This window comes from Macaca mulatta, chromosome X, assembly GCF_049350105.2.
Source record: "Macaca mulatta isolate MMU2019108-1 chromosome X, T2T-MMU8v2.0, whole genome shotgun sequence".
NCBI lineage: Eukaryota > Metazoa > Chordata > Mammalia > Primates > Cercopithecidae > Macaca > Macaca mulatta.
The window spans coordinates 151,930,294-151,952,490 of NC_133426.1; positions in this window are offsets into that span (position 1 = coordinate 151,930,294).

The following is a 22,197-nucleotide window of genomic DNA, read 5'->3' on the forward strand; positions in this document are numbered from 1 at the left end:
GTTTTCCTCTCATTATGAATTAATGTGGCATATCTTTCTCAATTTCTTTACTTTTAATCTATCTGAGTCTTTATATTTAAATCAAGTTCCATGTACATGAAATAGAAGTGGGTCTTTTTTTAAAAAAATATACTCTGACCATGTACTTCTTAATTGCTCCTTTTATACCATTCACATTTAAAGTGACTACTGATACAGTTGGTTTAAAATCTAACATTTTTGCAGCTTGCATGTTGCTTACTTCTTGTATTAAAGATTTTACATTATTAATTATGGTTAGCTTAAATTTCTTGTCTTATAACTTCAACAACTGTGTCATATGTTAAGTCTGGTTCTGGTATTTGTCTCTTCATGCTGTATTTTTGTTGTGTTTTGGCCTGCATAGTAATTTTGTGTTAAAAATCAGACATATAGTGGGCTATAGGAACTAAGATAAATAGGACTCTAGTGAGAATTTAGTTTAAGCTGTCTAGGAAGTAAGCTTTGCTTAAGGTTTTTTGTAGCTGGAGGTTCCAGAGGCTTCATATAACTCTAATATCCTTGTTTATGTCTCCCTTCTTCACTTTGGTACTTCCTGTCTATTTCTTCTTAGAAAGTCTGCATCTTGTAGCTCTTTAATTTGTAATCCACTGTTATATATTAAAGTCCTGTTTGTGTGCCAGTAGGGTGTATGTGGTGAGATTATTTATATTCTTATGATTAAATCAAAGTCTTATATTCGGCCTTTGTCTCTGGGATATGACCTTCACCAAGAGGCAAGTAAGACTTTTCTGATTATCTAAAAATATCCTCCTTGAATGATCAACCATGTACCAGATTGACTATAGATCTGTTTGGCCATAGAGATAACATATAACAAACAACAAAATGTGAAGAATAAGTGACAGATCTAACATTTTGAGAGGTTCGAGTTTCCTGAACTTTATTTCTTCCATTGCAAGAAGGAGTAAGACATAAGTAGGTACAGCCCACACACTTAGAGTTTGAAGTTGCTATGAAGTCAAAAGCTCAGTTTTCTCTGTTTGGCTCCTGTATTTGTTTCCTAGGACTTCTATAGCAAGTACCATGCATGAATTGAGTTGCTTAGCACAACATTTATTGTCTTACATTTCCAAAAGCTAGAAATCCAAAATTAAGGTATTGTCAAGGCCACGATCCCTCTGAAACCTGTATGGTAGAATCCTTCCTTGTCTCTTGGCTGCTGGTGGTAGTGGCCATCCATCCTTGGCATATTTTAGCTTGTATAATATCACTCCAGTCTCTTCCTCTGTTATCTAAATCTTCACATGGCCATCTTCCCCTTTTATACATCAGTCTTATTATATATAGTGCTCAGCATAATGGCCTTGTCTTAATTCGATTACATCTCCAAAGATCCTCTTCCCAAATAAGATAACACTCTCAGATATGAGGGGTTAGGGCTTCAACATGTGCAATTTGGGGAACACAACTGAAATCATAACAACTCCCTTTTTATTATTTCTCTGGTCCTTCCTATCTGTTCAATGTGGTAAAATAATGTTGCGGTAGCCTCTAGGTGAGAAGTCTTCTGTTCCTACTCTGGAACGACGTTGTAATAGCAGATGAATTCCCAAAGCTCTAAAAGTTCTAAAAGACATGAACTACGTAGCACGGTTGGCTTTGGCAGTCTCTCATCCGGACCTTAGAAAAAAAATACCCACTTTGACTAAGCCCAAGGGTAAGAGACCAAGAAATAGTCTGGAGACAAAAGAAAAGGCAAGTTTTCACAATTCAAATAATATCCAGCTGAGTTGACTATAATAGGGAGGAGTTCTCTAGGTCTTAGGGTCAAAGCTCTACATAATATGAGGGTATTTTTTTCCTTCTACATTCATTCACCATAGATGATGGTTCCAGTTAAATGAAAAACTCTGCCTTTCTGCTTAAACTTTGATAATTTCAGATGGACGAAGGTAGACCTGAATTAGAGTTAGCTTGTAATAACAAAACAGAGTTGAATGGCTATATGTAAGAAGTAGGACAAGTTTGAAGTTACCTAGAGAAATCTAGGAGAAACACGGTGAAGAGAAAAACTGACGGGGGGTTGGAGGGAGGAGAGAATAGAGGAGCTACTCAGATGTATGAGACTGAGGCACTATGTAAATTGCAGTAAAATTTCCCTGATGGTAGGAAGGCAAAGAAACTTTGTATATGCTGTTATCTCTGTTCTTGGTAGAATAAATGATCCCTACCCACGATGTACACAACCTAATCCCCAGTACATGGCAAAAGAGACCTTTCAGATGTGATTAAATCAAGGATCTTGATTTAATGGTGATTATCTTTAATTATCCAGTGAGCCCAATGTAATAGCAAGGATCCTAATAAGAGGGAAGCCAGAAGATCAAAGTAAGAAAAAGCAAATGGAACAATGGAAGCAGAAGTCTGAGCGATTCTCTGAATATAGAGAAATGATCCATGATCCCATCTCTAGAAGCTGACAAAGGCAAGTAAACACATTCTTCTCTGCAGTCTCCAGAAAAAACCAGACGTGCTGACACTTTGATGTTAGTGAGATTTCTTTCTGACCTCAAGGGCTGTAAATAATCTGTTTTGTTTTGAACCGCTAAGCTTGTGTCAATTTGCTATAGCAACAATAAAAAACGAACACAATCAGGCATGCCAAAATGTTGAATTTGACTTTTTTTCTGTTGCTGAAAGGTACACCACTCCTCTGTGCCCTCCTACTCCAATCAAATTTGTGAACTTTAACATACCAGCTCATATTTTGTATGAGTCTGGTTGGTTGGTGTGTATATGTATATGTGGCAACTGAGGAAGAGGCTGGGGTGCATTACTTTATCAGTGTTATACAGAATGGAAAAGGCAATGCGCACAAAGGAGCTCTGAGACAGAGGTGAGCTTAAATGCATAAGACCCCATCAACAGCCCAGAAGTTAAGGGGAGGCCTTTGGCCTTTGTGAATCTGGTGCCAGGATAAAATACTGTCTAGAGGTGCACTGCACAACCTCTCTCTAAAAGACATATTTAACAGAGAGTTCTCACGGCAAAAAATAAAATCTAATGATGAAAGGGGCAAGAATTGATGGGGTGATGATTTTCAGCTACATTGAAACTTTTATGTTTACATAGATACTCTTTGCTGAAAAAAAAGTTGCTGTAGGAAATAAATAGATTTCATGGACTGACTGACTGATGTACACAAACATAAACTTCTCTTAATCAAAGGCATCTAATTATCTCGAGATTTAAAAAATCCCAAAATCTATTTGCACCTTGTATAATACCTGTCTTTTAGAATTCTGTTGTTCAGAAACAAAGCATCTCTCTGATAAAAACAAATTCTGTTGCTACAAATGGATACACATTTCGGCAGGAACTTATACACACTGGAAAAAGACTTCAGAAATTATAAGTTTGATATAATTCTAAGTTATCTAAAACAGTTAATGCTATTTTAATTACCAGAGCAGTTGAGGGTGGAGATTTTAGTACCATGGTGGAATAGAGCCTAAAGAATTCAGAATAAGCTGAATTCTATATTACAATCATGAACAAAAGATGAATGTTTCAATGTATAGAAAAATGATTGGAAGTTAATCCTGGGGACTTTGCACTTATTTAGGTAAAACATGAGCTTTATCTCACTGAATATGAATATGTATAAAGTATATTTCTTGTGCATCTGGGATGACCTAGAGACTGTACATAATGACACCAGTGGTTTAGTGCTAATCTCTTTGGTGCCTAGTTTGCATCTCTCATTTATGGTTGTTTCCTCTAATGGTTAGCACATTGTAGGCTCAGCAATTTAATAATTATTTATAAAATAAGTGAAGTAATTATAATTATGAGAGACCAGTGTTTTATAATTTTTATAACAAATTCATTTTTCCCTGTATTTAGAATAGTTTATGATTACATATTTTGCTTTGAGTAAAGGTGCCATCTCTAAATATACAGTAATACTATTGAATTAACCTCTATATTAATTTCCTATTGCTGCTCTAACAAATTAACTGGAGAGTAGTGGCTTAAAACAACACAAATGTATTATGTTACAGTCTAGAGGGCAGGAGTACAAAATGAGTCTCAATGGACTAAGATAAAGGTATTAACAGGATGATATTCTTTCTGGAGGATCTAGAAGGAAATCCATTTCCTTGCCTTTTCCACCTTCTAGAGGTCATCTGCATTCCTTAGCCTGTGACCATTTTACCTTCAAAGCCAGTAGCATATTATTCTCAAGTCTTCCTCTGACTCTGACCTTCTGCCTCTATCCTATAAAGACCCGCATTACATTGGACCTGCCCAGATAATCTAGGATAATCTCCTTATCTCAACGTCGGTTGATTAGCAACCTTACTTCTCTATACCACCTTAATTCTCCCTTGCCATGTAATATCATATATTCAAAAATTCTAGGGATTATATCATAGACATTTTGGGGGGAAACATTATCCTGCATACCACAACTTCTCAAACTTCTCAAACTCTCTTTCCCACTGAATCTTAGTACTCATCCAATCACCCTTACACACCTCTCACCCACATGGTTACAGTAATAGGGCTCCTGGAAAACATGGTCATATAACATGACACTCTTACCCCAACCCTACTCATAGACCACAGTTGATTGAACCAGATAAAGATGGGCTTCTGACACCATTTGTGTGAATTCTTGTTTCCTAAATCATTTAAAGCTGGGAATAGAATTCCAATTTCATTTTGACTGAATGATACAGACATGCAGAATGTCAGGGAGGAAAAAATCTATGCAAGCTGTACCAGCTCCAAGTTCCAGATCACTGCTGAGGCTCGGCTGCAATATTGACCTTCGGATCCGTGATCTAGTATTCTCATAATAATCCCCCCCTTTTGCCTACACTAATTCGAGTATACTCTTATTACAACAAAAAGGATTGTATTCAATAACAATTATACAATACTGTTATTACTAAGAGGTACTTTATAAATGACTGAATATATAAATGAAAATATTAAGTGAAGTAATTTGTTCAACATCATATAATAGTTCACAGCAAAGGCCAAGGCAAGAAGCTAGTTCTCTTGCCTTTCAGTTCAATGCTCTCTCCTCTTCACTGTAAAAGTACTAGGTAGAAATAAACATCAGCATAAGGTCAATGCTACATTTGAATAAAATCCACTCATGTGTACTTAAATGATCAAGAAATCAATAAAAATTACTTGGAAGCAACTCTACATTGTATTTAAAATATAACAATTTTTCATCTAGGAGAGTACTATTTCTTTCAAAAATACATTCAAAAATTTATCTTCCAAGAATTTGTTCAGGAAAAATAACTATTGGTACTTGGCTTATTACCTGGGTGATGAAATAGTCTGTATAACAAACCCCTGTGACACGATTTTTACCTATATAACAAACCTGCACATACACCCCTGAACGTAAAATAAAATAAAATAAAATAAAAGTTTAAAAAAGGAAAAGAGCAAGCTATAGATTGTACATATGACAGATCTTAACTTTGAAAATACAGTTATTCAAAAATAAATGGATATTTACAAAAACTGAATTATTCAGTAATTAAGTTACATGTGAACATGTAATCAAAACCTATTTGTAAAGAAACTCTGTTATTTCTCTCTTCTTACAAATGTTTCATATGTGCTCCTCCTGCCACATGGCACTCATCAATTCTGTGGTCTATTCATGACAGAATATCACCACTACCAGTGACAGCCACGATTTGTTCCCTCATTTCCTTAGGGCTATGAAAAAAAGGGTCCACAAACATAAGGTTTTTAACCTACATCCACAAGTAGAAGTTGCATGGTATAGCAAATTTTGTAATGTGTTCAAATATTTTTACTAACCTTTAAATATAACACAAACACACATATACACTTTTGCACATGCACACATATACATACACATGGACAAAAACACTAGAAGGAGGTACACCAAAATTCAAACGATTATTATCTTTGGGCAATGAGATTACAAATCACCATGACGGTTTGTTTCCTTCTTTTTATTTTTCTGTATTTTGTTGCATCTACAAATGAACATGCATATCTTATATAATAGTAAACAGTAAATGTTATAAAGATAAAAAACAAACAAAACCTTAAAAATGTGTTATTGTCAAACAATTGTTCACTTCTTCGAAATGGCTTTCTAATCTACTCAATATATCCCTTTTCCACACTGCCAACCTGGAGCAGATGGCTCAATACTCCCCAACTCAAAGAAAAGGTAATTCCTGGAACTGTGGTGAGGCCCAGCAGTTTGCTTTCCATGTCACTACCTGCACCATGAGACACTTATTTGATTCAGAGAAATGGCAGATTATTTATAATTTTCATTGTTTTTATAGTATTCTTAAGATAAATCTCAGTGAAGAATTCCTCATCTATAACCAAGCATTCTGAGTATTGAATATATAGGAAAACTAAAATATGTAGGAAAATAAAGTGTAAGAAAAAATACTGGTTTTACAGTTAGTTTTGATTCACAGTGCATTGAATTTCCATAATAAGCCAATGTACAGCAAGTATTCTTCCAATGAAAAACTTATATTGCAGTGATTATCTACTCTGTCGCTATTATGGCTCTTCTACAAACATCACTTAATGAATCTTCCCATATAGTCTATGATAATAGTACGAATTTAAATTCAGCAAATATGATATGCAACAGCAGCAATTTGCAGAAGGAGTGGGAGAAAATCTAATTTAGATCAGATTCCTGCCTTCAAAGAAGTCATATTCTAATAGGTGATACATGGACGAATGGGAATGATCGCCAGTACATGTTTGAGCTTGTAAATTACAATACATGGGGCTAAACTGAAATCTATAAAATGGGGGCAATGGCCTGGACAAGTGCTTTTCAAACTATTATGAAGATCCTTAGTTTTTTTTTTTTAACTCGAAATGTGACAGGGCCATAGAGAAATATTTGGAGAAATTGAATCAACTGGGCTCTAATAGAAAGCTGTATATAAGAAGTCCTATAGCTGACATATTACCAAAGAACTGTGGGGACAGCAAAGATCAAAATATCAATTCCAGATGTAGATATTGGTGAACGCTTTATAGAGAACATATCACATGAGTCTGGTCTTGGAAAAAGGGAATTTCAATTGGAAAAGAATGTGAAAAAGAGCATTCCAAGTGGAAAGAATCACATGAACAAAGTTGAGATATGAAAGTTCATGCACATTTTGAGAATGTCAAGTTAGTGTCACTTAGAGTGTAAACATATCAGAAACAGAGTAATGAAGACAAGACTAGAATGTCAAGGACCAGCATGCATGGTCATAGTTGTGTTTGAAAGTTTATTTGGGAATCATTTTATCCAGACTTAGAGCTTTAAATTTCATCTGGACGTTTATGACTCCTAAATATGTGTCTCCAGTACTATCCTTTTTCATAACTTCCAGAATCATCTAACCAACTTCCGCATAAGCATCTCCACTTTGGTGTCTAATAAGTTTCCTTAATTGACATGTCCAAAAATCAAGAACTTGTTCTTCCCTCGGTCTTTACTAATTTGCTAAATGACAACCCTAGGCACCCAATTAGTCATATGAAAAAACTGAGTGTTGTGTGATATTCTTATCTACCCTATTAAAACCATCCTTAATCCATGTAAACTCTAAATATTCTAAATCTATCCATTTCTCACCACCTCATTTTCTGAATGATTATCATCTCTCAAATGGACTACAGTAATAGTCTGACAGGTTTCTCTGTTTCCAATCTCTCATCTAGCATAGACTAGACTAGACGTTTGGTATGAAATATTTCTACTTCCACCTCCTTCACCTCCATGAAAGGCATGTATTTTCTGACTCATTGGCCAATGGAATACTAGGAAATGTGACATAAGTAGTGCCTGAAGTGAGTGTGTTTGGTATTGCCCTCTTGTGCTTCTGCTATTTCCATAACAGGAACATGCCTTGAGTAGCTGCTAGTTCAAAGAAGATGAGAGACATGGAGTATACTTGGGTTCAACCCATAGCCAATTCACAAATGCTTAAGGAAGACATAATGCTAAATTCCATATGCTCCTGAGTTTTGGAGTGGGTCATTTCTCAGTATTGTTGTATCAGTGACTTACTGATATAGACTCCAACCTTCTGTTAACCTCACAGCCACCTTTTAGTGCTTAAATCAGACTATGGCACTCCACTGCTATCAACACTGTAATAACTTTATATGTGCTTAGAATAAAATACAATATCTATACTACTGTCTCCAAGCACCATGACTCTGGTTCCTGACTACCTTTTGTTCACTGCATGTCAGCCATGTGGATTACACCGAGTAGGCTCCCATCTAAGGAGATTTACAGTTGCAATTCCTTCTGTCCTGTATACTTTTCCCAGGAATATTCACACGATTTACTCTTTTACTTTATTAAAATGTTACCTCTTCAGATATACCTTACCTGACTAACCAATCTAAATATTTCCCTCACTAACACACCAAGGAACCACTTGTCTATCCACTTTTCCTGCTTTACTTTTTCTTCCTGCACTTAACACTGTTTTAAAATATATAATAAATTTGGCTGTCACTTAATTTAGGTCTCCTCCAATCAAAAGAAAGCTCCTTGAGAAATTGTTCTGTCCTGTTAACTGTTATATCTCCAGTGACTAAAAACTGTCTGGGAAATGGTAATCGGTCATTGAATATCTGTCCGATAGGAATGAAGGAAGAGAACATTTTATAGGAGATATTGGTAAGAAAAATAAATATGTAATCATAAAGGTTAAGAAGCCATGACAATAGTTTTGTGAAGGATTCTAGATACGGGCAGAAAAACTGGAAAGAAGGGAGACTATGAGATATTTTAGAAGTAGAAACCATGAAATGTAGTGGTTGACTGAATGCCACAATCCTGCAGCAAAGATATATCAAATATAATTATGAGAGGTCAAGTTAAGGAATCTGCAAAGATAATTGTGGCATTCAGACATGAACTCATGTCAGCAATGTACTTGAACACCAACTCTATGCCATATACTGTGCTAAGTCTGTATAAGCAGTTAACAACTTTTAGACAGGAATCATGTCTGATTTATTATTTATTTATTTATTTGAGATGGAGTATTATTTATTTATTTATTTATTTGAGATGGAGTCTTGCTCTGTTGCCCAGGCTGGAGTACAATGGCGCAATCTCAGCTCATTGCAACTTCTGCCTTCCGAGTTCCAGTGATTCTCCTGCTTAGCCTCCTGAGTAGATGGCATTACAGGCACCTGCCACCATGCCCGGCTAATTTTTGTATTTTAAGTAGAGACAGGGTTTGTTGTCCAGGCTGGTCTCGAACTCCTGACCTCAGGTGCTCTGTCCACCTCAGCCTCCCAAAGTGCTGGGATTATAGGGGTGAGCCACTGCGCCCATCCCTATGTCTGATTTGTCTTTGTGCTAAGCTCTTAGCACAAAGCTCTTAGCACAAAGACAAATCAGACATGGCTGCTGTCTAAAAGTTGTTAACCACTTATATAAAAAAGGCAGAATTTTAATGAAATGTGCTGAAGTGCTATGATAAATATTTGCACAGGGGGGCAACACACTTCCACACATAAGAATGCAGATAGAAAACATAGGAACAGAAGCAGGTTTGCAGGAAAATATAAATTTGGCTCTAGTTATGATGGATTTGAAACTCAAAATGAAGATGCCAGCAGTTCACACGATCTGAAATTTGAGGGCAAGGATTTGGCTAGATATGTGGAATCATCAGAGCTATTAACAAAGGAGTGACTGGTTTGGAGGAGATCATCTCAGGAGAGTACATGAACAAAAGAGCAGTGACCTAACAACAGAACTCTGGGAGGCTAAATAGCTAGGAGACGAGCAGAGAAATAGAGGACTGTGAAGGAGATTAGATAGAAGTTGTCAGATGGGAAAGGAAATAAGAGAGGGAAGTTTGGCCGGAGCCAAAGGAAAAACCAATTTCAAGCAGGAAGAAATCGTTGAGATTGGAAGGTATCTTCTAGAAGGTCATTCATTTTGTAGTTGAACTAAAATAACAATAACATTACCTATCCATCCTTCTATGTATCCTTCATCAACTCATTTATTCAATAAGTATTTATTGAGTACCTACAATTATGCATCAAGTAGGATGCTTGACATTGATAAATATAAAGGTCTTTCTCTCTTGTGGTCTTTAGTCTAGCTGGAGAAATATGCATTAACAAAAGATTAAAAAATACATATATAGGGTGATGACACCACAGTGGTGCAGTGTAAGTACTGGCCCTCATTGCTCCCCCCACACAAAGAAAAACATATATAGACAGATTTCAAAAGCCAAAATAGCTCAGAGGGGACTTGAGGGCCCACTAAAGAATCTGGAGCAACACAGTGGAGCAAAATAAAACCCAGATATTATCCACATAGAAAGGATTGCTGGTGAGATCAGCATATCTGAGGCACCAGACGACTGCTAGGAGCAAAGAAAGGCAGAAGCCATCAATATCAGCCAAGTGACAAGAATCATGTTGGTCACCATTGGCTTGCTCTGCAGAGAACACAGGCATCTCCTGCCACTGAGGTAAGCCGTATCCATTCCCACTGGAGAACCCCATATAAGGAGATACAGCTACACACCCCTCCCCACCCAAGAAGCAGTTTCTCTTGATCAGCCTTGGGAAAGGATCCTCCACCTCTCCCATCCCTAACCCCAGAGCCACTGTTCTAACAAAAATTGTTAGGACAAACAAATGAATTCAGTAAAGTTGAAGAACACAGAATCAACATACAAAATCAGTACTATTTCTATGCACTAACAACAAACTATTCAAAAAAAATTTTAATCTAATTTCAATAGATGCAAAAAAATTTTAAAACTCAGGAATAAATTTGACCAGAGGAAAAAGATCTGAACACTGAAAACTACAAAACATTGATAAAAGAAATTGAAGAAGACATGAATAAATGGATAGATATAGCCAGTGTTCATAGATTAGAATTATTAATAGTGTTAAAATGTTAATACTACCCAAACTGATCTACAGATTCAATCAATATCAAAATTCCAATGACATTTTTAACAGAAATAGAAAAGACAATCCTAAAATGCGTATGGAACCCCAAAATATCTGAAATAGCCAAAGCAACCTTGAGCAAAAAGAACAAACCTGGAGGCATCACACTACTTCACTTCAAAATATACAACAAAGCTATGTCAATCAAAACATCATGGTACCCGCATAAAACAGACACACAGACTAACCAGACAAGATATAGAAATGAGAAAAAAAAAATCCATGTATATATGGTCAATTGATTTTGACAAAGGTAATAAGAAAAGAAAGAACAGTCCCTTCAATAAATGTTGCTGAGAAAACTAGATATCCACACACAGAAGAATTATATTAGAGCCACATCTCTATATACAATAATCAACTCAAAATTGATGAAGGATTTAAATGTAATACCATAAACTGTAAAACTACTAGCCAAAAACATAGGAGAAAAACTCCATGACACTGTTCTGAATAAAGATTGTTTTCAATATGATGCCAAAAGCACAGGCAACTAAAGCAAAAATAGACAAATGGGATTATATTAAACCAAAACCCTTCTACATGGCTAGAGAAACAATACGCAGAGTAAGGAGACAACCTACAGAATAGGAGAATATGTTTGCAAATCGTAATCTGATAGAAGGTTAATATTAACAATATATAAGAAACTCAACTTAGCCCAAACAAAAATAGCCCAATTGAAAAATAGGTCAAAGACCTCAAAGAAGACATACATACAGCAAAAAAAAACAGTGTATAAAAACATGCTTAACATCACAAGTCATCAGAGAAACGCAAACAAAACCACAACAAGATATTATCTTATACCCGTTAGAATGGCTATTATCAAAAAGACAAAAGATAACAAGTGTTGGCATGGATGTGGATAGATAGCAACCGTTGAACATTGTTGGTGAAAATGTAAATTAGTAGAGCCATGATTAAAAAAAAAAAAAAACTGTGTAAAGGTTCCTCGAATAAATAAAAGTAGAACTACCATATGATCCAGTAATTTCACTGATAATATTCACATGATATTAAATCAGTATCTTGAAAGATATCTGCACTCCCTTGTTTTTGCAGCATTATTCAGAATTGCCAAGATACTAAATCAACCTAAGTTTCCGTCAACACGTGAATGGATAAAAATATGTGGTATATATACATATTAGAATATTTTTTCTGCCTTCAAAAGAAAGGAAATTCTGTCATTTGCACCTATGTGGTTGAACCTGGAGCACATTACGTTAAGTAAAATAATCCAGGACAGAAGTGAAAATATCAAATGATTTCACGTATATGTAGATTATAAAAGAGTCAAACTCATAGAAACAGAGAGTAAAGTGCTCGTCAACAGAGCTTGAGGGTAGGTGGATTAGGAAGATATTGGTCAAAGGACACAACATTTCAGTTAGACAGAAGGATAAGCTTAACAACTTATCCTTCTAATTTTAGTTAGACAGAAATTTATCTTTCTGTCTAAAATTTTGTGGTGACTACAGTTAATAAAAATAGATCTTATATATGAAAATTGCTATGAGAAGAGTGGGCATTAAGTGCTCTGAGCATGAAAAAAATAATAAGTATGTGAGGTAATAATACATTAATTAGCTTGATTTAGCCATTTCACAATGCATACATATATCAAAACATCATGCTGTATATCATAATATATACGATGTTATTTGTCAATTGAAAACTAAATTTAAAAAGCATCTATAATTACAAATTGTGATGATTCACATGGATGAAGTGCCATAAGAATATCCTCTAAAGGGGTCTGCTGTAGACTAGGGTATCAGGAGTGGCCTACTTCAATAAACTGAACGCTTACAAACCCCCAAATTTACGTGCGAATATCCTAACCCCCAAGGTGATGGTATTAGGAGGCTTTGGAGATGTGACTAGATTGTGAGGGTAGAGTTATCTAAAAGGCAGGTGCCATCTATGAGAAAGTGAGCCCTCACTGGACACAGAATTGCCAGGACTTTTATCTTTGATAACTGAAAATGTGGAAGCAACTTTGGAACTTGGTAACAGTTTGAGGCTGAAACAGTTTGGAGGGTTCAGAAGGAGAAAGGAAGATGAGGGAAAGTTGGGAACTTCCTTGAGACTTGTTGAATTGTTGTGACCAAAATGCTGATAGTGATATGGACAATGAAGTACAGGCTGAGGTGGTCTCAGATGGAGAAGACGAACTTGTTGGAAACTGGAGTAAAGGTGACTCTTGTTATGCTTTAGCAAAAAGACTGGTGGTATTTTGCCCCTGCTCTAGAGATCTGTGGAACTTTGAACTTGAGAGTGATGATTTAGGGTATCTGGCAGAAGAAACTTCTAAGCAGCAAAGTGTTCAGGAGGTGATCTGGCTGCTTCTAAAAGCCTAAGGTGATTTACATAACAGAGAAATGACCTGAAACTGGAACTTATATTTAAAAGGGAAGTAGAGCATAAAATTTTGGAAAATTTGGGGCTGAACATTCAGTAAAAAAGAAAAATCAATTTTCTGGGGAGAAATTCAAACCTGCTGCAGAAATTTGCATAAGCAACGAGGATCCAAATGGTAATAGCCAAGACAATAGGAAAAATGCCTCTAGGGCATTTCAGAGACAGTTGCAACAGCCCCTACCATCACAGATCTTGAGACCTAGGAGGGAAAAATGGTTTCATGGGCCAGGTTCAGAGCCCCACTACTCTGTGCAGCCTAGGACAGGGCACCCTGTATCCCAGCTGCTCCATCTCCAGCAGTCACTAAAAGGGGGCAATGTACAGCTTGGGCCATTGCTTCAGAGTGTGCCAGCCCCAAGCCTTAGTGGTTACCACATAGTGTTGGACCTGCAGGTGCACAGGAGGCAGGAGTTCAGGCTTGACAGCCTCTACCTAGATTTCACAGGATGTATGGAAATGCTTGGATGTCCAGGCAGAAGTCTGCTGTGGGGCAGAGCCCTTATAGAGAACCTTTACTAGGAAAATGTGGAGGAAAAATGTGGATTTGGAGCCCCCACATAGAGTCTCCACTGGGGCACTGCATAGTGGAGCTATGAGAACTAGAGGGCCACCATCCTCCAGATGCCAGAATGGTAGATCAATCAACAGCTTGTACCATGTACCTGGAAAAGCTGTGAGCACTCAATGTCAGCCCATGAAAACAGCTGCAGGGGCTGTACCCTCCAAAGCCTCAGGGGTGGACTTGCACAAGTCCTTTCACACCCACCCCTTGCACCACTGCGGCATGGAAGTGAGAAATGGAGTCAAAGGAGAGTATTTTGAAACTTTAAGATTTAATGACTGCCCTGTTGGTTTTTGGACTTGCATGGGGCCTATAGCCTCTTTGTTTTGACCAATTTCTCCCATTTGGAATGGGAGCATTTACACAATGCCTATACCCCTATTGTATCTAAGAAGTAACTAACTTGTTTTTTATTTCATATGCTCATGGGTGGAAACTTCAGATGAGGCTTTGGACTTGGACTTTTGAGTTAATGCTGGAATTAGTTAAGACTTTGGGGGGCTGTAAGAAGGCATGATTGTGTTTGGAAATGTAAGAAGGACGTGAGATTTGGGAGGTGCCAGGGGTGGAATGATTTGGTTTTTCTCTGTGTCTCCACCCAAATCTCGTGTCAAATTGTAATTCTCAATTTTTGGAGATGGACCTGATGGGAGGTGATTGGATCATGGGGCAGATTTTCCCCTTCTGGTGATAGTGAGTGAGTTCTCATGACATCTGGTTGTTTAAAAGTGTGTAACACCTCCCCCCTTTTTCTCTTCCTCCTGCTCCAGCTTCCCCTTCACCTTCTATCATAATTGTAAGTTTCCTGAGGCCTCCCCAGCCATGCTTCCTACACAGTCCGTGGAAGCATGAGCCAAGTAAATCTTTTTTCTTCATGAAGTACCCTGTCTTAAGTAGTTCCTTATAGCAATGTGAGAACAGACCAAGACACAGACTAAAACACCTCCCTATGAAAGTGATATTAAAGTTGGTGACTAAAGAATGAATTAGGATTTAGCAAGGTAAAAGTAGGGTAGAGTGAGGGGAGAATTCCAAGCATATTGAACAGCATATGCAGAGGCCTTGAGGCAAGAAATCCCTTAAATGTGATCTAATAACTCAGAGATGTCAAAGTATTTGGAGAGAGAGAGAGAGAGAAAAAAAAAACAATGGAGTGAGTAGAACAAGATAAGACTGATAAGACTTGCAGGTTCATTCAAGGTCTGGTCTTTGTGTTGAGCATGTTTTACTGTACATTAAAGGCAATGGGGAATCTTTTACGAGTTTTTAAGCAGAATACTGTTATAATCTGATTGGTGTATTAAAATTTTACCCTGGTTAAAATATATAGAATGGATTATCAGCTGCCTTGGTTAAAACAGAGGTGTGGAGGAACAGCTGAAGGTTTGACTGCTTTGAATCTTTTTTGTCAACAAGAAATGTAAGTAATCAAACAACTGAAAACCTAACATGCTAATGATCTCAAGGGATTATGCTTCTCCCCTAAAGTTCATCTATAATATCTTGAAAATTCAGATTCTAAAGAGGTCGATGCAGGGAGAAGGTGATGTCAGAGCTACTTCCCAGGCTTCTAGCATGAGTAATATGGGGGTGGGAGAAAGGCAGAGGTCATTTGCTGAAATGGGCAAGACTGTGAGAAATAGGTTTTGATGAGAAATCAATTAGGCAGTTGCATATACAGGTTTTTAGCCTACCTGAGAGGTCTGGGCTGTAGACAATGGAAGATAAAACAGATAAATTCTTATATATGTACTTGAACTGCTTCTGAAATAGAGACTTATGTTACCTGCCCATTGTTATTCCAGACATTTTTTCTAACACTTTGCTCTTATTTCACGAACTTGATTCCAGGAACAACAATTAACTAGCTATGTGACATTGAAGAAATTACTTAACCTCATGGGAGCCTCAGCCTGGCATACACCTCTGTACCACCTATTAATTTATGACATTTCAGTCATTTAAATTATCTTTGCCTCCGTTTCTTCATCCATAAAATAAGGATAAGGACATGATTTACTCTAAGGCTTTTTTGAGGGTAAATAAGTTATAATCCATATAACACTAATTTTTGTCACAATGCCTGAAACATGGTGAGCCTTAAATAAATGTGTTATCACAGCAGTTGTAGGACACAGTCAGTAAATGTGTCCTCACTTCCTTTCTTCCTCCACCTTCTTTTCTAAACACTTTAATTCAATCAATTTTTGCCACTTATTATGTTCACCATCTTTTCTTTCTTCAGTTAGAACACATTAAGATATGAGAGTTTAGTGCTCACCTTGTCACTACCAGAATCAAATATGCAATAAAAATAGCAGCGCAAAGAGAGAACGAATGAAAATCACTTTATTATCTTTTCTCTAGTATTGGTAAAAACATACAGCAGTTCTGGGGATACACTGGGTTCTGTCTTCTGAACTCTTGCTGTGAAAAACAATACTTCTCCTGTGTGGGAATCCTCATTGCCAAAAAAATAAAAAGTAAATAAACACACACAATACTATCAAGAGTTAAATAATTTCACCTATTGAGGCCATCTCTTTTCAGTTTAATGACCTTAAACTTGGCATTATATTGCCTGGTTCTTTCTATTAGATACTGTTTATCATGTTACTTTATTTCTTACTATTATCTGTGTTGTCAGAGCCCAGAGTAATATGATGACAAGGTAAATAGAAGTCTGCAGCCAGGCATGTAGGTTCTGAACACACTACAACTGAGGGTAAGCAGGGAAGCAAGCAAGTATGAGAGGCACGGAACCAGTGAGAAAATCAATGGAGAAAGAATCATTGTGGATAAATGAGAAAGTAAATGTGACTCATCAGCATTAAGGAAATCACAAGGTTGCCCTAAAACTAGGGCCAGGCTCCTCTCTCAAGAAGGAATTCTTGTTTGTTGCCTGTTGGAATAAAAATAAGTCCTGAGGAATGCACAGTCTGTGTGTCAGATAAGTGAATGAACGTTTTGTCTTTGCTTGGAAAAAGTAAGGCGTTCAGAGTTGAAGGTAGACCCTGAAACCCAAAGAACTCCAGGTAGCAGCAGCAGGCAGCCTGAGTTTGTATTTTTCCTCACACAATCCATCACCTTTCTTTTCCTGTCCTTATCTGGAATTCTTGGAATAGACCAGTTGGCAGAATACTAACAAATCTGCTAATCTTTCTAGCTATGTGTTTTTCTTTTGCCTTATAAAAATAACACTGTTCTGGCTCTACCTCTGAGACATCCAGTAGTCCCTACCAATACCCTGATCTCCAATGATTGTTGTGAGATATGATGTCCAGTTTTCATCACCCTCAGTACTTGAGAACTCTTAATTTCTATCTGTCTAATGAGGCTTCTGACATATCACCTGTTCTCTTTGCACTTGTTGACCAGTACTGATTTACAACTTCTTTCTGATTCTACGTGCCTAGCTTGTTTCTCAAGTTTTGCTTTATCATTAGTGTTTCAACTCCACACAATAGACTATGCAAACCATAGTGCCATTAGACAGAAAATGATGAGAGACAGATAAATCAGAAAGAAAGTATTGAAAATCACCAATGACAAAAGCAGGAGAAGAAGTTTGCATCAAATCCTCTTTTCTTTAAGCTTGTATACAAATATGAAATTATGGCATCTAGAAAAGTTCTGATGCTGCTAATACTTATTAAAAATAAATACGTAGACTTGATACCACATAGTGTTTTGCTCGGTGAGATATTTGGAGTAGAATAAACTAGAGTTACTTGTTTCTGTGGTAGAGACTGGCCAGTTATTCACCAGTTTCTACCACTCTATTTTTTCTTTTTCCTACCTTTCCCAGCTTCCCATGGAGTTAATTGTAGTAATACTAGTGAATACTAGCTAACTGATTATGAGAGGCAGTCATGTGCAATCCTTACAGGACTGATTCATAAAACTGCTCATACTTGATTCTCTAAGCTCTTCCTCTTGGTGAAGTAGAGGAGCCTGATGACCTTGAAAGCCATGTATTGAAGATGGAGGCTCCATGGGATGGAAATATTCTACGACCGTGAATCACCAACTGACAGAGAACCACTTGCTGATCAGGAACATTCATTTTGAAATTTGTGTGTAAGAAAAAGCTCCTATAAGGTTTGAGTCCTTGTATAGTTTTGGATTTATCACCAAAGCTAATATCAACTTACATAATAAAGTAACCAAAAAAATTGCTAGTATTTATTGAGCTACTACATAAAACAAACTCTATAAATGAGAAGTGGCTGCTGCCACTAGTAAATAGGATAGGAATAGGATTTAAAACACTAATGTTTTTCACTAAATACCCACTGAAACATGTCTCATGTAGTTTAGAAAGAGTGCACTATGTATATTTATTTATTTTTCCAGCTTTATTGAAGTATAATTGACAAGTAAAATCGTATGTATTTTAAGTGTACAACATGAGGATTTGATATATGGACACATTGTGAAATGATTGCCACAGTCAAGCTAATTAACACAACCATCACCTTACATAGCTGTTATTGTGTTTATGTTGTGTGGTAAGAACACTTAAGATCTAACATCTTAGTAAGTTTCAAGTGTACAACACAGTATTGTTAACTATAGTCACCATCCTGTAGATTAGAACCCCAGGATTTACTTATCTTATAACTAAAACTGTGTGCCCTTTGACTAACATCTCCCCTGGCCCCTGGCAACCACCATTATACTCTCGGCTACCGTGAATTACATTTGTGAAAGGAAAATAAATCTCAGGACCTCCAAATTGGAAAGCCAAAAGGAACAGTCAAGCTGGGAACTGCTTAGGGCAAACCTGCCTTCCATTCTATTTCTAAAATAGATAGCTACTAAGATTTTTTTTTAAAAAAAAGCTACATATCTCCCACACAATTTATCCATAAGGAAATTCCTTGTAGACAAAGGACAGACAAAACTCAAAGTCATCCATCTGCTCACTGAGATAAATGCATCTCTGATTGCTTCCTTTGGAAAAGTAGGAAAACACTCAAAAGAATGCAACCGTTTGTCTCTTATCTACCTGTGACCTGGAAGCCCCCTCCCCGCTTTGAGTTTCCTACCTTTCTGGACCAAACTGTTGTACATTTTGCATATGTTGATTGATGTCTCACGTCGCTCTAAAATGTATAAAACCAAGCTGTGCTCCAACCACCTTGGGCATTTGTCACTAGGACCTCCTGAGGCTATGTCATACGTTCACGTCCTTAACCTTGGTGAAATAAACTTTCTAAATTAACTGAGACCTGTCTCAGATATTTGGGGTTCCCATTTGGTGACCATGAAGGGACTCTGAGTGAAGGTGATCCTGATCTTTGACAAATCATCAGTGCTTGCTACCAGCTTGAGATATCTTCATGGGTCAAATAAATAGGATATTTGACTGAGGGCTGGGAGCCCCCACTCCAGAGAATCCCTGATCTCCCAAAATTTGCTCAAGATCTAAAGTTAATTTTTCTGGACAACTAATTTTTCTGGCGTTTACTTGCTTCCAACAAGGAAGGTGTTTTCCTGCTTCCATGACGATGGAAGGCGGCTAACTCAATTCTGGAGCTTGAGTTCACTTCGGACAGGAATGGTGAGTTTTCTCCTGTGTCTAGGATGGTAGAGAGCAGTCTTCAGCCTGAGACCTATCCCTTGGTAAGTAGCTAAATTGTCATTTCTTCTTGGCTAAAGTTACAATTAAAGCCAGCTGGTCTTAATGTCTCCTTACCATTACAGTGCTCAGGAATCATGTTGGTGGGTTTTTGTTGTTGTTGCTGCTGTTGTTTTTTCTGGCATTTTTCCTGTCAGACTTGACTAACTGTACCTGACTTGGTCTAATCTGAATGAGAATTCCAAATTATGAGATACAAGGCCTCTCTGAGAAAAACAAAATAAAATCATGAGCTTGGTTTCTGCGTTTGATTCCTGTCTTAAAAAAATTCTTATTTAGTTTACTATTGGTCCACTCAATTCCTCCTTTCCCCTTTGCCATTTTCAGTACCAAGAGAAATCTAGAGAAGATTTCTAATGACTCTAACCCCTTAAAGAACTCAGAACTAAGGCATCACTCACATCTTTTTGGGGTGTTCTGTTTTCTTTGTGGAGTTTCAAGAGTCGTGGACAGATTCTTAGGTCTAAAGTTCTACTCTTTTGTACTGCATTACATGAACTCTGGTTTTTAGGGGTACCAGAGATTACCTTGTACTGTGAGAGGATTTGACCTTGGCATGTATAATGGTGTAAAAGAGCTACAAAGTTAAAAGTGGCTAAGGACAGTTTACAGGTATTGGTCTTACCTGTTTTTGTCTGTTTGTTTGTTCCTCCTAGGAAGTTGTTGTTTAGGATCCTAAATCTAATTCCTAGGCGCATTATAAATAGTCTTCTCCACTCTCTTTCCTCCCAAAATTAATCTCAATTTGACTTGTGTGCGTATTTGCATGAGGAACGAAATCGTCGTTTTCATAGATAAAGGAGAGACTGAATTTCCTCAGCTCCGAAGAGAAAGGGCATTTTGCTCTTCTCAGCTGAAAGGCACCCGTGGGTGACAGGGGGCCAAATGATAGTGTCTGCGGGCTTGAGCTCCCAGGATGTGCAATGTCCCTACAGGGAACTCGCAACAAAATTAGTTTAAAAAGGCTCATCCAGTAAGCACATATAGGAGCCGGTCACTCTGCACTTTCAGTCCACCCAGAGGTGCTAGACCTCCAGAGAGAAACTAAGAGACGTGTAAGAGGGCAGAAGCGACTTAGTGGTGATGCGCTGTGGAGTTCCAACCACAACCAGCACGCTCCGATCCATCACGCTAACCCTTAGGCCACAGCTCAGTTCCTCCTTTTAAGAAAAAAATGTGGGAAAAAAATTGTCTAAGAATGAGGAAAGACAAGGAGAATGGCCCCGCCTAGGCACCCTGTTTGGTTTTATGGAGCCTCTACTTGCAAGTGTAAATGGAGGGACATGCCATGTTTTGTAATACTCCAGCTAGTTACACATTCGTTCTGCTTTTGTGCACATTTTAAACTGACGGGTAAATTACAAGGAAAATCCAGAGCCCAAAGGTCGGTCTGCAACTATGAAGTTCCAAAGTTCTCTATCTGCTTTCTTCTCTGCCTGCTTTAAGCCTGCTGTTACATTTCAACTGAAAATTCACTGTTTGCATCCAACCATTTCTTTTTGCTATTATTTTTGCAAATCAATGAGATCGTAATAATATCTCATGGCTAGAGTTCTGAAGTAAAAGCTATAAGATCTCTCTATGAGTGTGAATCTCTCTATGAGTGTTTATGTGTATTCACACGTATTTTATTATGTGTTTTGGTCACAAGGTACCAAATTTGCGTTAAGCTTAAAGAGTACGCATAAATCAAATAGTAAGCCCAAATGCTTTTGAAGTTCCTATGATGTAAGTAAAATCTTCAATAAGCTAGGTTTAAAATTATTGGTAAAGTAATATTAGGAATCTCTTTAAAAATGTCAGCATACGTTTTTGTTTGCATTTGTTGATCAAGAGATTTTATACTTATTCCTGCTAAACACTATAAGGTGACAAAACTTGGCATAAGGGTTATTAAACTATAAACCCAGCCCAAAAGAGAACGATCTTTGCTTGTGTAATTTTTGATAAATAAGACATTAATATTGGTTTCATGAAAACAGCTAAATCTTGAATTATTTGATAAAATAACCATATATTTAATCTTAAGGTTCTCACTTAGGTAAACACCTGAAATTCACAGACTACAAAATGGTTGATAGGACATAACTTTGATGACTATTGCAGTTTCCATAAACAGTCTAGGTAAACTATTAAAATAAAATAATTAGGTAAATGTAATGAGATAAATATTTGTAGACAATCTTGTCATCATTTAGAATCTAAAGTTAAATTAAATAATAGATATTCTATTAATTGGAAATTAATTTTTAATCAGTAAAAAATTTCCAATTAAAAATATATCATAGGAAAACATTGTTTCTTTAAAAATACGTTTTCCTTTTAAAAGGTGAATAATTTTTATCTAATTCAAAGCTTATTTAAAGGTTACGTATAGAACAAGGTAAAAGGAACAAGGAAATAACAGGGATGTAAAGAAGGTTACAGAAATAAAGAGGTATTTTTGGTAAGAAACTTAAAGAAAGATAATTTTCATTGAAAAGAATCTTGTATTGTAAATTTTGTCCTAGAAAATGACTTGCTGTTTAAG